A 16843-nucleotide genomic window follows, 5' to 3' on the forward strand; every position below is an offset into this window, starting at 1 on the left:
GCAAGATATATATGTTGACATGCAACTTATTATCTCGTATGTTGATATAATTATCTGGTATGTTAAAACATAACTCGCATACTGATATTATGGTGGCATATTTCTGCCCCTTGTGTGCAAGTTATTTTTCTATCAAATATGTCGACATGCAAGATAAATATGCTGATATGCAAGATAGTTATGTCAACATGCAACATAAATATGTTGACATGCAAGAAAATTGCAATCAAATGAATATTATAAAAAATCTTCAAAAATCTCAAATATTGCCCACATGTGACATCCAACATGCTAGATGCTACTTATTTATGCTAACGTGCAAGATAAATATGTTGACATGCAACTTATTTATGTTGACATGCAACTTATTTTTGCTGACATGCAACTTAGTTATGTTGACATGCAAGATAAATATGTTGACATGCAACTTATTTATGTAAACATGCAACTTAGTTATGCCGACATGCAACTTATAAGTTGCATGTCAACATATTTATCTCGCATGTCAACATAACCAAGTTGCATGTCGACATAAATAAGTTGCATGTCGACATAATTGAGTTGCATGTCAACATAAATAAGTTGCATGTCAACATATTTATCTTGCATGTCAACATAACTAAGTTGCATGTCAGCATGAATAAGTTGCATGTCAACATAAATAAGTTGCATTTAGTATGTTTGATGTCATATGTGGGCAATATTTGAGATTTTTGAAGATTTTTTATAATTTTTATTTTATTGCGATTTTCTTGCATGTCAACATATTTATGTTGCATGTTGACATAGCTATGTTGCATCTTAACATATCTATCTTGCATGTCGACATATTTGATAGAAAAAGAACTTGCACACAAGGGGCAGAAATATGCCACCATATGATATAAATAAGTCGCATATTAACACAAATAAGTTGCATATTGACATAGTAATCTTGCATGTTGACATAAATAAGTCGCATGTTTACATAATTATGTTGCACTTTAACATAAAAAGCTGCATGTTAACATAAATATCTTGCATGCTAACATATTTATCTTCCATGTTTACATACAAAAGTTGCATGACAACATAATTTTGTTGGATCTTGCATGTATGATGTCAGATACTGGCATTAGTAAGTAAATTTACCAATACTAAAATTATATTCTCTTAAAAGATTGGTAACTTGCATGTTATCAGAATTTCTTGCATGTACACATAATTATCGTGTATGTTGACATATTTTTCTTGTATGTTGACATAGTTTATCTTGCATGTAGGGGGCAGTAATATGCCACCATAGTTTTGTATTTAATTTAATGGTCTACCTAAATTTTGCAAATAATATTCTGTTTAATGATAAAATAAATTTATCACTGTGAAAAAAATTACTTCATTCCCCTCTCATTGCACAAAAAATGAGACTAATTTAATATTTATCATGATGACGTCATGTCGACAATTGCATTTATTTAGTATCAGTGACAAAAAAGAATGCATTGGAAAGTTTTCGTGTAGTTCTTATGCATTTTAAAATCGCAAATTATTTCCTTTTCTGTTATTTGTTGATTTTCTACTTTTTGTGTATGTCACGATAAGCATTTTCCGTTACAATTATGCCCTGTCCCCTTTATGCATTCTTCAAAGTACTGCGTTCTGTGTAAAATGGTAGAGGTGTTTGTGTAACCGGAAATATGTACAAATAGCACATGAATTCTTAAAAATTTATTGCGCATCTATGACACTATAAATCATTTCCGAAAGCATCATAGCAAGAAATGTAACAGAATTTCTAAATCTTGGAACTATACTATTTCTTTTCTTTTCAAAATAAATTGGTTTTTTTTTTATCTTGAATTGATATTCAGCAAATGTCGTTTATTCATAAAAGCATGATAGAAAAAAATATAAAAATGTTTTCCGAGTTTTCAATTATAAAAACTGTTCAAAATAAGTAGATTATAAATACGTTTATATAAATTTAAATACTTCTTTCAAAATATTCTGAATATTCTCCAAATGAGTGTAACTGTTGGCAGATTAGCATAACTATATTATCAACGAGCACTGTAAGGTATTCATTTGAACACTTTTGTTTAAACATTTTCAGCGATTTACAGCTTTTGTGGATAACCTAAACAAGATTTTTTTGTGTTCACCAAATTACAAATTTTACTACTGATATATTAGAACGATCAAGATAGCTGTCCATGTATGAACGTTTTAACACGTCTTTTGATTTTTGTATTTGAACGAAACCACTGAATTGTATTTTGTTACCTTATTTCTTTTATTTATGAATGTAGCCTAAATATCATTTTATATCTATATAATGAACATTGATTGTTTGTATGCATACATGTTCAATTCAAAGTTCCATTGAAGAATTTCGCACTCATATAGAGACTTAAGGACCTAATGGTAAGATGGAAGGCCAGGACCCGTACTGAGATTTATATCATTATGATAGAAATTTAGGTTCAGCAATGGAAACATTCTTTCTTCATTTCAAAACTCAGTGATGGCCCTGTAAGACTGATTTCTACTGCGAGTACATTGACTTATTAAAAGTTAACAAGTAATAGCTTTTCAAAATACTTACCTGACTTTTACCCAGTTAATACTCCTTTATTACTAACATTGCCGCTCCAACTCAGGATTCCTGTCACTATTGATTGGTAGGTTAATAAAAGAATTAGAAAATTGTTTTTTTTTTTTTTTTTTTTTTTTTTTTTTTTTTTTTTTTTTTTTTTTTTTTTTTACAGTTTTGAAGTTTACACACATTATTTTATAGGTGCAAGTTAGTATGAAGTTCCGCGAAAGTCGTACGAATTTCGAAGATTAACTATGAGTATGTGTTAAGATGCAGTTGTAGGAGAGTGTTGAAAAGATCATACTGTGACCACCAATGCAAATGGTTTCAAGAAAGACCCCAGGATGAAAAAATGACCAGTTCACAAAAAACTGAAATTTTAAAGTCAATTGTAAATTCAGATGTCTAACATCGTAATTTAGAAACACAGACAAGACAAGAAATATATTTTAAACCACCAGTTAAATATGACTATTCATCTCCTGGCATAACCAACGAGTAAACAAAGTTAACAATCAATTTCATACAACGTTCTTTACCTTCAAAAATTAATTCTAGAAATTGATATTTGGCTGAAGCTGTTTATTATTCAAAAATAAAATATCTTATTAATTTTATATTCAGAAAAATAATAAATATGATAATTTGTATAATTTTTGATCGTGTAATTTACATTGTATTCATATCTTATTTTGGTTTTATACAGCTGTGCAAAGTATTTACCATTTCCTGTAGGTATATATTGCCTATTATAAAAGAAAGAAATGTACACTTCACTTGGCTTTGAGAACGAACATGTTCTGTAAGAAATTTCCACGCATAATTCTGGTGAGTTATTTGATTTTCCCCACTCTACCCTGTTATTTTTAATGTTAAAAGAATTGATGCTTTCAAATGTTAATTGGCATAAATGCACTGGAAAATGATCAGATTAGTTTAAACAGAAAAGAAGTTAGTTAATGCATGTAACATAATTTTATCAATTTCATTTTTAAACTTAGGATCAAAGATTCTTTATAGAGATCAAAATCTTTTAATGAAAAAAATTTAATTAATGAATAATTTAAAACAATAGCAAATTTCAATCCGTTCTTCTTATAGGTATTTCTGATTCCTGTCATATTAGCAGGGAATCCAGGGAAAAAGAAGGGTGAGGCTGGGAATGGATTATTAGGAAAAGAAACAATTTTTTTTTAGTATACGGATTAAGTCACAGAATTCCTTTACTTAAATATAGAAAAATACCCTACAAATACTTTAATTTAAACAAAATTTTATTCACTGATGTTATCGTGAATAGGATAAGGCAGCAGGCGCAGCCTATTTTAGCCCTCTCCCTACATTTAGGTCAAGGTACAAAACAAATAGTAATAATAAAAGAATGTACAAAAGAAGAGAAAAAAAAAAACAAAAATGAACAAAGTAACATAAAGAAAAAAAAATACAGAAAAAATCATATGAAGAAAAATAGAATAAACAAAATAACAAAAAGGGCAAATTACAGGGGGAAAAACAAATTACAAAGTAGTATCGGTTTTTGGAGTATTTCTAACAATTAAAAATTACATCTATATACGTATTTATGTATATGACAGTGTTTTATATACAACGTTTTGTTGCTGCTATAAATGTATGTACAGCTTCAAATATTTGTATATTAATGTCAAGTCCATGGTTAGAACTACCATTTAAAAATAAATCACATTCAGAAATATTGTCACAGTTTATAATATCGTGTGTTGAATGAAAAAGTACATCTCTTGGAATTGTTTATTTTGGACAAACAATAAAGTAATGATAGGCATCTTCAATACAATCAGTACAGTGTTCACACATTGGATTTTCTGCTAAATGTTGATTATATAAATTTGCTTTCAGATTACTAGCAATATTCCTCATCTGGCAATGTATTATGCTATATTTTTTTATTCCAAATTTAAAGTTAAAAAGTTCAATACTTTTCCCACAGAAACAAGATTTTAAAAGACTTTGAATGAACATATTCCTGGGGCATTTTTAATATAATCTGGCAGGGTATTCTATTGTTTGACTGTAGAGGGAAGAAAACGTTCCATATAAGATGGTGTTCTGGGATTAGGAATTTTAAATTGAACATCATTAGTTCTGAGATTGTACGAATGACTTGATGGGCGATAAGGTTCAATCAGATCATAAAGATACTGAGGAGAATAACCATTAATAATTTTATAAAACAATATTAATTTATGAATTTTTCTCCTTGTTTTTAGGAGATCCAATCCAAGTTCATCTTACAATTTTGTACGAGAAGAGTTAAACCTTAATCCAGTGATAATTCTGCCTGCTTCAACTTGTATATCTTCTAAGAGTTTAGATTCTTTTTCAGAACAATTGTCCCAAATTACATCAGAATACTCTAACACAGGTCGAACAAAAGCAAAATATATTTTAATGAGTGTTTTATGTGTAACCTGGTATTTGAGCATTCTAAGAATGTTTAATCTTTTTGAAGCTTTTTCGTGTATTATCTGTATGTCTGATGTCCACATAGCATCTCTTTGGAAATGTAAACCTAAATGGGTAAGAGAATCATTTTGAATAATAGGTGGGCCATATTCACCAAATTTAACAGGAGAATATACATTATTTTTTCTACTAAAATTAAAAATTAATTTTTTTCGGATTAACATCTACTAGCCATTTCTTTGACCATTTATCAATATGTTCTAGATCATCAGTCAGAGATTGTGTAATATTTTCTTTGTCTACGATAGCATATAAGAGAAATAACAAATACTTTAAAATCATCATTGTTTGTAAGAAAATGTTTCTATGAAATATTTCCATTTCTAATTTTTTTTCTCTGCGATAACTCTTTGAAAGTTGTCGGAGTTTATTTCTTGATAATTCTGCCGGAATGTAAATTAGGCAGGTCGATAGGTCAGGAGCTAAGGAGGCCTAAAATGCATGCAAATCTCGTGCGCATCTGTCTCTGTGTCTGACGATAAGGTGGCAAAATGTGCATGTAAATCTCGTGCGGTGGCCTTGGTGTTTGACGTCATTGGGCGAGGACTATTGAAATTGGCATGGAAGTCCTCGTGTAATTTAAGTCTATGTCTACATTTTATCTAAATCTACCATTTTATTTTACAATGAAATGAAAATATAAGGAATCACTGTCTAGTTAGGAGAGTATGCCAGGGACATCAACAATAGTGGGAAAATTGGGATAATTTTAGAATAACGGGCTTCGTCCTTGCATACTCTCCTAACTAGACAGTGATTCCTTAATTATTTTTGTTGAGCACTCTTAACCGCGAATTCAATTTAGAAAAATGTCGGCTGCATTTATTGACAAATAATCTACAAAATTATGTCTATTAAGCAAAGAAGAAGGTACAGTTTCAATACAAATCTTCCTCTGTGATTTTCTTAAAAATGAATCTGATGTAAAAAAAAAAAATCAAAACTTATGCATTTTGAATTATTGAAATTCCATGCATAAAAATTATACAAATCATTTTTCTCAAATGCATTTCTAAATGCTTATTGTGACGTTATAAACTTGTGCATTTCCCGTATTTTCTTAAAATGTTGCAGAAGATAACAATTTTCAATGGAATTTTCTTTCAGAAATCATTGTTCACAGGCATCGCCCACAAAGATTTTTGGATATGTGATTTTTCATTGTATTTTACACAACATATCCAAAAATATAAGTTGGCGACGGCTGTGGTCACTATTCATAAGGTAAATTCCCCTTGACATGAGTCATTTTAATGCTTTTTCTGTTTGAAATAGAATAGACAAATACATCAAATTAATGACGTCATATTTCCAGAATAGTACTCCCTCATGCCAAATTCTTTCCAGATCTTTCACAGTCATAAACTCAACTAATATTTAAGCAGTTTCAGTACTTTTTGAAAACATTTAATTTTTAGAGCACAATAAGGCTAAAATCATACCTTTGTCTTAGATAAACTTTTGAAAGCACAAAAATATGACCACTTTAAATCAAAACGATTCCACAGTCTATTTTTCAGGAGTATTTGAAAATGTAAATCATCATTTTCACCTTCAACTTTTATTAATATGTGTAACGTTTTCAGATAAAAGTGAACACTGCTTTCGGGGTGCGAATATGTGCTACAAAGGAAAGTTGTTTATCAGAGCCGACACTTCATGCTACTGTAGATGTCCACCTAAGTAGTCTGGGCCGAATTGTCGTCAGAAGTCGAGTAAGGATTGTATTAAGCAGGGTCAAGAAATTTAAATCTGATACTAATCGAATCTTTTTAAATGAACATCTGAAAAATATTTATGGGTTATACATTGTGGAACATAGGGAAGAAATGTAAAAGTATTGAAAGGTTTTTGTCGTGCATTTTATTTCCAAGCAGACTTCTGATAAATGTGAAGACAAAAAGGATTGTCTGCTTTACTCTTCATCTAATTTTTTAATGTTAATTCTGTACTTATTGTATGCTGGTTGTTCCCTTGCAGAATTTTTCACTCGAGAATCAAATTATTATTTGAGAATTATCAAAAATGTTAACATGTATGTTTATGTTTTAGGTTTACACTTATGCTCAAACTTGAAGAAACATTTCCTTCTATTATAGACAAAAAGTCTAAGTGTCAGTACATGCCGTGTCAGAACGGAGGAACGTGCACAGATACGGACAACTCATACGTGCGCGTGTAACACGCGTGTAACAGGGTGGAGGGGACAGAACTGTACAGGCAAGTTTTGTTGGATTTTTTTTGCTATGATTTTCACGTATATTTATTTTTTGATTGGATTGAATTGTAGGTAAAATGAAACATTATTCCCAACATAATAATGTCATGTTGTAAATTTTGATTTCAATGGGTACCATGGCAGAATACAAAATTAACAAAATGACAACTAAATTTGGTATTATGTGTTTATAAAAATAAATAAAATTCCAGTGAATAAAATTGTTGAATTAAATTTAAATATAATATTAAACAATAAAAATATTAAACTATGAATGATAAAAATATACTCAAAAGTTTTAAATTTACCGGGTGGCAGTAGATGCAAAATTCAAAAAAGACAATTTTGCATTACTTTTCTTAGATGATAGAAACATTTAATATTAATATTTAACCCAAAATATGATTCTACTACAAGAGGAATGCAATAGCAAATTACAGGGCATGTATACGCATATATTTACATAGACTAGATATTATCTCCTTTATTTTTATCAGTTCATGAACAACACTAGGCATATCACACGTACAGATTTCTTGATCAATGGCTGTTTCATCAATGAAACATACTATGACGTACATATCAATATGCAAAAAAAAATTAATCCTTTTTTAAATGATAATTTCTATAGATATAAATTTAAACAATAAAATGTCTTTCTTCGGTTGTTAGAACAGGAATTAATGTCACAGCTATTGCAGAAAAAATATACATAAACCGCTTACACGGGTTATGTATTTTTTTCTGCAACAGCTGCGACATTAATTTTATTGTTTTTAAAATTTTCTCTGATTATGTGTCAGAATTAGGATGTCACCAAGTATGAAACAAAGAAAAAATGAACAAAATATGCCCGAAGAACATATGCGAAGAGAATAAAGCAAGAAAAATAGTCTTATTAATTGGTGTTCAATAAGTTGTATGTGAGTACCTAAATGATTATCACTGTTCAACTGATGCGTCTTCATTTTGTCTTTCTGTAGTATTTGCTGAAGGTAGGCAAAGAATTTAAGTTTATTTATTTATGTAGCCTAGATTTTTATATGATGCAGTTTTCAGTCATGAAATTTCAAATATACCACTATATATATATAGATATATATTTCATATAAATGAAAGCGCTCAAGCTAAACTAAAGGTTTTCGTTTTTCTTTTTTAAAAAGATTTACCTATATATATATATATATATATATATATATATATATATATATATATATATATTAATTAATTAATTAATTAATTGTTCCTTGTAAAAGTAGTTTAAGGACAGATGATACAAACAAACTTTTGTCAAAAAATTTGAAGATAACTTGTGTCATCCTTACATGAGTGAATAAGTTTCACAGCGCATTTTTTAGTTTTTTTTTAAATTTGTACAAAAAGGGAATTTGAAGTGAAAATTATTTGTATAGCTTAATAAGGAAGGTTTCAGAAGGGCTGACTTTTGAACATCACAGAAGGTTTACAATTTCTTGATTTCTAGAAATTTATTATTTGCATCATTTGCAATGAAATTAGGCCCAAAAATATATACCAATGGAAGCATCCATTTTTTGTTTGTATCATCTGTCCTTAATTCGACTGATGTAATGCCCATGATAAGGACATATTTAAGAAATAAGGTATCATTTTTAAACATCTATCGGGATATAAATACGGGTCGGTCACGAGATTAAATTCCATAAAGCCCGAAGGGCTTTATGATGAATTTAATCTCGTACCGACCCGTATTTATAGCCCGATAGATGTTTTAAAATGATACCTTATTACTTATATTTACATTTGTGATCGACAACATCTGTCGATCACTAAGCTGAATTTCTGATTGCAACACGTTTCCATACATTTTACATTGACCTACATAACGCCTGGTTCAAAATGACGTAAGCACAAAACAAAGTTCCATGAAATCTAAATCGTTTTAATGATAATTAAGCTCAAACACAAGGTTTCAACAAAGACAGTAAAAGTTACTCAAAAGTTTATAACTATAAAACTGTTTTTATGCCGCAAACGGTGATTTAAAAGAACTTGTTAAAAACGTGTGCGCTTTGGGGTGCGCAATGTTACAGTTGTTATGCGCCCTTTCACTTTTGAAAATTGAACACGCAGTTGTTGAAGACGGATTTCGAAAGATATTCTGTGGACATTACTGAGTTAAGGGAAGCCTGAGGTGGAGGGACTTGAAGAACAGAGCTGGAGACGACAGAATTAGACAAGTCATTCATTGACACATCACAAGAAGCAGATAAATCTCCTGGAAGTACGGACATCGCAGAGGAAGTAGCGGTAGAATTACAGGAGGGTAAGGGACAATTTTGACTGGTATTTTGATCGGGATTTGTAATTGTTGACAAACATGAGCTCACTTGACGCTTCTGTTGATTTGATAAATTCCTGTTGTAGGTTTTCAAGGACACCTCGCTCCGATGCCCCGACATAAACATATTTGGCGTGCTTGGAAAACGGCATCACTCATGGCTGTGATGGCTGTGGCACGGAGGCAGTGTGGTGTGTAGGTCCTCAAGCATTTTGACGATTTACATATATCGGCCATGAATCCAGTGAAAGACCTTTTTGCTAAAGGTTTAGCACTGTACCACACATCTTGTAGACCAGGAAGAGAGAGAGCTTCCTTGAAACAGGTATCGAAAAGGTATGTAGCATTTTCATCTGTTTTGCTTATCAGCAGCTGAAGCATTTTAATTGGACATAATTCATTCTCTGGAATTTCATACATTCTTTTGTCAGAAGGAGCCTCATGACATCCAATGCCTCCCTGGAAATTTTTTTGTTGTGTTTCGTGTCTGAGGGTGGCATATTCCAGGCCATTTTCATCTTTTGAGAAATTGAACGAGTCCTTGCGGATCTGATGGTGGAATTCTAAGCCACGGGAAATGAAATGAATGGACAAGTTGTACCACACACATTGTCGGAGAACAACAGGGGAGGATGAAGCACATTTGAAATAGGTAGAGATTCTCTGTAAATCCTCAGTGTGGATTACTTCTTTGTGATTTGTGGCCCTTGATGCCCCAGTTTTTGTCATGCATTTCAACATCCCATCAAGGGTATGATTGGCAGATTTAAATTCTTTGTCTCTGACGACATCAATTGACCTACCCAAATCCTGCAGGTGTCTATTTATGGCAGATCGGAGACTTTTCAAAGAATTTTTGTGGTAAGTTTCCGCTTGTATGTGAGTAAGTTCTACGGATCTTTTTTTTGATTCTTTGGGCTTTGCCTCGCAATAAAACTTCCTTAATCTGTTTGCTAGAAAGTCTGCAGTGACTGTCAAGAAGTCGAGATGTTCGCCAAAGACTTCCAAGTGCCAATCTAAAAATTAATTGGAAATATTTCTTGCAGTGTTTGATTTTTTTATTATATAAATATTTCTATATGCGTTCATTTATTTGGGTTTTTTAAAACAATTTTCCTCAAATTTTTGCATGCCTTTTGATTTTAATTTTATTATAATTTTAACTTTTTTCAAAAAATGCATTTTTAGTTTGTTTATTGTTACCCAGAGTCTCAGATACAGATTTATTTGTTTTGCATTTGTTGTGCATACTAGTTTATACTAGCTATAGTAGATTACATGTCATGTGTGTCATTGTTGGTGGTGAGTGTGTCGGTCTGTTGTACACATAGATAATTTACAACAGAACATGCATTTGTCTCTCTTACAAGGACATATTTTAGTCATCATAGATTAATTCTACTTAGTTTTTAACTTTTCCTAAATAATTATTGTTTTTACTTTTATGTTTTTACTTTTAAGCATGATTTTGTGGTCATAGGGTAAAATATTGACAATAATTTGATTTGACTTTGTGAAATGTACCTTGAAATAACTTGATCTCCCATTTTGTGTTTCTTTTTGTTGATGCAGATTGCCTTGCATCCTGGAAATTCTGCAATTCATCCTCAGAAACAGATTTGAATCTCTTTGCTGATGGGGGTGTAGGAACAGGCACCCCGGGACATGGCAGACCCTCCATATCTGAGACTTTCAGTTCCTGTTCCATTTCTTCAGTTTCCTCAACACTCAGAGGTGCCATAAAGGAAAGGTCTAGTGATGCAAATATGTCATCATCTAGCAGAAGGTATAATTCTGCGTCACCCATATCAAAATCGCCAAATTCAGCCATTATAGAGACTAGAGTGACTTGGGGTCAGTGTAGCAGACGGGAATTTAGAAAAACATAAGTAAGAAATTGTTTTGTAGAAATGTTTTATTATTGATTGAAGCCCATTGCTGTGTTTACAAATAAAATCATAAAAACAATCTGAGATGTTAGTTTAATCTATTTTTAGACTTCTGCAACAAGCGGATGAGATCGATCAATATTGTGTATTGCCTTAGTAAAAATAGTCCCATAACCTAGTTTTCACAAATATTCATACGCACATCTATGACCTCTTAACCCCGTAATGGAATTTATACAGTTATAGATACGCATTGCTTTTAATAGTGTTATATAAAGAAAAACATTTGCAAATGTAAATATTTCTCATTATTAGAGACGACAGTGTTATATAGATTTTGTTATTTTTCAACATTAAATGAATCATATTAATTTTGTTTTGTGAACAGCTGGAAAAAACCCAGAGGGATAAATGAAATAAAATGAGTTTTAGCAGTGTATATTTAAATGTTGTAATATAAATGATGATGACGACTTCTTTTATTAATGATCCCCGCACTATGAACATGTGTTCTTCTCGTGACATTCGATCAAATGAAAAACAACCATTTGAAGATATCGTAGATATTTCAACACATGGGTAAAATTGTTATTTGTACCTATAGAAAGCTGTCATATTTTTTGGATTCAATTTGTCAAAACGTACATAAAATTCAATATCGTCGCCTTCGACTTTGTTGCAGTGGTTAGGGCGTCTGCTGCTCAGGAGTTTCGAAGTAAGGAGTTGATCCCTACGTCGCGGGTAAGAATCCCACTGTGGGACATGGAGACTGGTCCTTCAAATGAGACTGTATAAACCAAGGTCCCTGTCGCAGTAAAAAAAAAACTGTGTATCTAGAAGATCAATTTCATCACAGCAAAGTAATGGTATGTTAATCAGCTTAACAAAAAAAAAATGCGAATTATAATATCTTCTTTTGCAAACAATATTTTGAAATAATGAATTGCAATTGGGAAAAAGTATTATGCAGGTGACTTGGCTATCGGGAAACAACAGTCGGCCCGAAGTCCCCACCATTTGGCAGACTGTGTGCGATGGAGAAATCGCATAGGAGTTATCTTCAAAATGTTTATTTTAATTAATTATTCTTTTACAAAAATTTAGCCCCCAAACAGGAAAAGACCTTAAAATCGACATTCCTTTTCAGGACAGGCGTTCTTAAGACTATAAACTGCACAAGGGTTAAGAATGAGTAGTTTAAGTTTGAAATTACGGATTATTGGATGGAAAGTAAAACAATTGTAAGAGTTACTTTACCCTTAGTGGAACAGGCACCATTTGCTTTAATTAAGAAAAGACACATCAGAATTAATGGTTTTAAGCAATAAATAAAAAATATTAAACGGCGTATGCTTATATCAATATAACTGTTACAACAGCTATTGTTGTCTGACCAGTCAGGCACATTTTAAGACTTGTTTTATTATTTTTAAAGAATTAAGTGAAACAGAATGGCGGGTTCATTGTCTTCTAATAGAAAACGAAATATCTCCATTTCTTTCAGAACCTCCTAATTTCCTTGATACAATAGAATGTGGTTAAAAAGAACTTCAAATAAAACTTTCTGATCAAACCGAAAGTGTAATTTTGATTAAGAGTTACGAATGCACTTCAGTTATCAGAAAATCCAGAAACCATATGCTCCTTACATGTAATATTGGTGGATTTGAGCTACATGTTTGCTATGCATTACCATAGTAAAAAAAACTCAATGTATCGCCATCAGCTTTGCAGAGGACTCTGAAGATGTGACTTTGAGGATGAATGAATTGTGGTGTCTTTCATACAGTGTTACAGATTAATATGTAGGCAGTCATCACTATCAACTTACACATTATGTAAGAAAATTGGTTTGTTAGAAGACAACCAGGGAGTTTTATTCATTTTATCGTAAATAAGACATACTACATGTAGTATGTTTTGAGTCCACCTTTAGATGAAAATCTAGTTATATTTTATGTATACTTTAGGGTCAATTCAATTACGTATTTTAAAAGCCTTGTAATGTCTAGGGCTATTTCAAGTTTATATCTTGCAGGAATTTTGTCATACTCATTATTTTATTTTCGAGGTAATCCTGCTTTTAAATAAAGAATTTAATGCTTAAAGACACTTTAAAATATCTTAACATTGTTTCTGAGAATTCACGTGCAATATGGTTTGAAACTTGATGTGTGATTTTCCTTTACAGACTTGTCTGACCAACGTCTGACATTAATCATTAATCATTGGTATCAAATGAAAGATAAATGAGTCATAAAGCATAAATTAAGCATTACTGAAGACTGTTACAACAACAACATATTGCTATTGATTGACGTGGATTGTGGACAAAACATTTCCTGAATTTTTCAATATAATATCTATAATATGACACGTGTACTTTGCAGTTTTAAGTACTAGTTTCGTAATTCAATTATGGAAAAAGACATTTTTTTCGATCAGTAATAGGGCTACAATTGTATCTATTGTTATTAACGTTTTGAAACATTTCTGTGTACAAAGTTATTTTGATGCTTGACAGTTTGTTTTGTTTTCGATTTCCGGTGCAATACTTATCTATATGAAAATATCACAAAAACAAACACTGTATACTAACTGATAGATTAGAAAAGTCTAGTTGGTAAGAAGGTAATATATTCATATTATTAATTTTATCGTGTGCAGCTAATACTACTTTCTGTACCTTTCGCTTTATGTATTTTTTTCTTAAATAAATTACATTTCGTCTGTACTGTTAACATCAGGTTTCCATTGCATCTTTCTTGCTGTTATCTGATATTGATGAACACTTGATCATTGTCATTTTCATTAAAAATCCCTGTAGCCTTGATCTGCCAAATATATCCATTGCGATACTCTGACTCGTGATAAAAAAAAAACCTATATATTAGATATCTGTAAACTTAGCTACATGTAATATCAAGAATAACGCCCACAATTAAACAAAATCTTATCTTCCAGGTACTTTGTTAAAAGTCAGTTTAAATGTGTTCCAGATACTCCGTTACTAGTCTGTTCTAATGTGCTCAAGGTACTTCATTATTAGTCTGTTTTAATGTGCTCCAGGTACTCAGTTATTAGTCTGGTTTAATGTGCTACAGATACTCAGTTATTAGTCTGGTTTAATGTGCTACAGATACTCCGTTATTAGTCTGGTTTAATATGCTACAGGTACTCAGTTATTAGTCTGTTTTAATTGATTCTAGATACTCCGTTATTAGTCTTTTTAATGTGCTCCAGGTACTCCGTTATTAGTATGTTTTAATGTGCTACAGATACTCAGTTATTACTCTGTCTTAATGTGCTCCAGATACGCCGTTATTAGTCTGTTTTAATGTGTTCTAGATACTCAGTTATTAGTCTTTTTAATGTGCTACAGATACTTCGTTATTAGTCTGGTTTAATGTGCTACAGATACTCAGTTATTAGTCTGTTTGAATGTGCTCCAGATACTCCGTTATTAGTCTGTTTTAATGTGTTCTAGATACTCCGTTATTAGTCTGTTTTAATGTGCTACAGATACTCAGTTATTAGTCTTTTTTAATGTGCTACAGATACTCAGTTATTAGTCTGTTTTAATGTGCTCCAGGTACTCCGTTATTAGTCTGTTTTAATGTGTTTTAGATACTCAGTTATTAGTCTGTTTTAATGTGTTTTAGATACTCAGTTATTAGTCTGGTTTAATGTGTGTTTCAGGTACTCCGTTATTAGTCTGTTTTAATGTGTTCTAGATACTCTGTTATTAGTCTGGTTTAATGTGCTACAGATACTCAGTTATTAGTCTGGTTTAATGTGCTACAGATACTCAGTTATTAGTCTGGTTTAATGTGCTACAGATACTCAGTTATTAGTCTGGTTTAATGTGCTACAGATACTCAGTTATTACTCTGTTTTAATGTGCTCCAGGTACTCCGTTATTAGTATGTTTTAATGTGCTCCAGGTACTCAGTTATTAGTCTGGTTTGATGTGCTACAGATACTCAGTTATTAGTATGTTTTAATGTGCTCCAGGTACTCCGTTATTAGTCTGGTTTAATGTGCTCCAGGTACTCAGTTATTAGTCTGGTTTAATGTGCTACAGATACTCAGTTATTAGTATGTTTTAATGTGCTCCATGTACTCAGTTATTAGTATGTTTTAACGTGCTCCAGGTACTCCATTATTAGTCTGTTTTAATGTAAAGTAATGATTCCTGCATTTACTTGGGCCGTTCAAATACGCCGACGCGTTGCACAGAAGAAAGAAGCATAATCCGAGACAATAAAAAAAATTCAACAAAATATATCAGAAAAATCTTAAACTTATATATATGTTCAACAAAAGTCCATATCAAATTGATTTCATTTTGTTGTGATGTAACCATCGTCTCAAGCCACGGTCCGGAGTCCGCATGTAGCTCTCTCCTACCCGTGGCTGCTTGATCACAAAAAGTGTGGTAATCTTGAATATTTACGCCTGTCTATTGTGACGTCATATTCAGTAGTGGCAAGTTTTGTTTCCATCGCAATTGAAATCAACAAATGACCTCAACAGTATACAAGAAATATTTCCTTTACTGCGATTGGATATTGAAAGGTCGCAATAAAGTTCATCTTCCGACTATGCTTTATTCGCATTGGTCAAAATTTTAATGAGCTACGAAGAATTCTCTCCTTGTTCAACCACGGCCAGAATGGGAGAGGATCGTACATTTCTAGCCGTGGTTTGCGACGATGTGATGTAACAAGAGTAGCATGATGTCGCAGTTCTGTAAAATCTTCCCTCCTCTTAAGGGAGAAATAATAATAACATCATTGTAAAGGCTTCTTCTCAAGAACCCACAGGCCAGGGAAAATGACCTTTTTGCCTCGAGAACAAAAGAAATTCAATATTCAAACGTTCAAGGATAAGTCAAAAATATTTGAAGTTCAATACTAGTATATGCATTGTGTTAGTATCTACCCATCAACAATGGATTTTATGTGACTGATGAAGGAAGAAGGATGTGGAAATAACGAACAGTATTCAATCTCAAAGTCCATAAAACAATTTAAAAAGGAACAAAACAAACAAGGACTTCTGAAACATCAGAGGTGGGATAAGGTGCCATGAAGGAGAGAGCATCCCCTGCTGACAGGTCACACCCGCCGTGGGCGTCGTCACTTCACTGTATAAATAATAATGGACTTACAATTAGTATGAAAAACGTCAGCTAGCATTTGACTTAATGATTAATTGCATTTACTGACAAGAATTTGTATAAACCATAGAACTTACGAAATGAGGTCTTTGAACGTTTCATAAAGTTGTTTGGCAATAATTTACCTAGTTATAGAAATTGTTCATACGTAGAA

The 16843-nt window shown here is 31.8% G+C and overlaps 1 long non-coding RNA gene across 1 annotated transcript; it reads left to right on the plus strand.

Moving 5' to 3' along the window:
* Nucleotides 1–9784: 9784 nt before the first annotated feature.
* Nucleotides 9785–11813, plus strand: LOC134254920 (uncharacterized). The gene is made up of 3 exons (XR_009989408.1): nucleotides 9785–9954; nucleotides 10050–10479; nucleotides 11191–11813. It is a non-coding gene; the product is annotated as an uncharacterized LOC134254920 (long non-coding RNA).
* The last annotated feature ends 5030 nt before the right edge of the window (nucleotides 11814–16843 follow it).

This window comes from Saccostrea cucullata, unplaced genomic scaffold (assembly GCF_032062105.1).
Source record: "Saccostrea cucullata isolate Sc308-1 unplaced genomic scaffold, CSIRO_AGI_Scuc_v1 ctg2302, whole genome shotgun sequence".
NCBI lineage: Eukaryota > Metazoa > Mollusca > Bivalvia > Ostreida > Ostreidae > Saccostrea > Saccostrea cuccullata.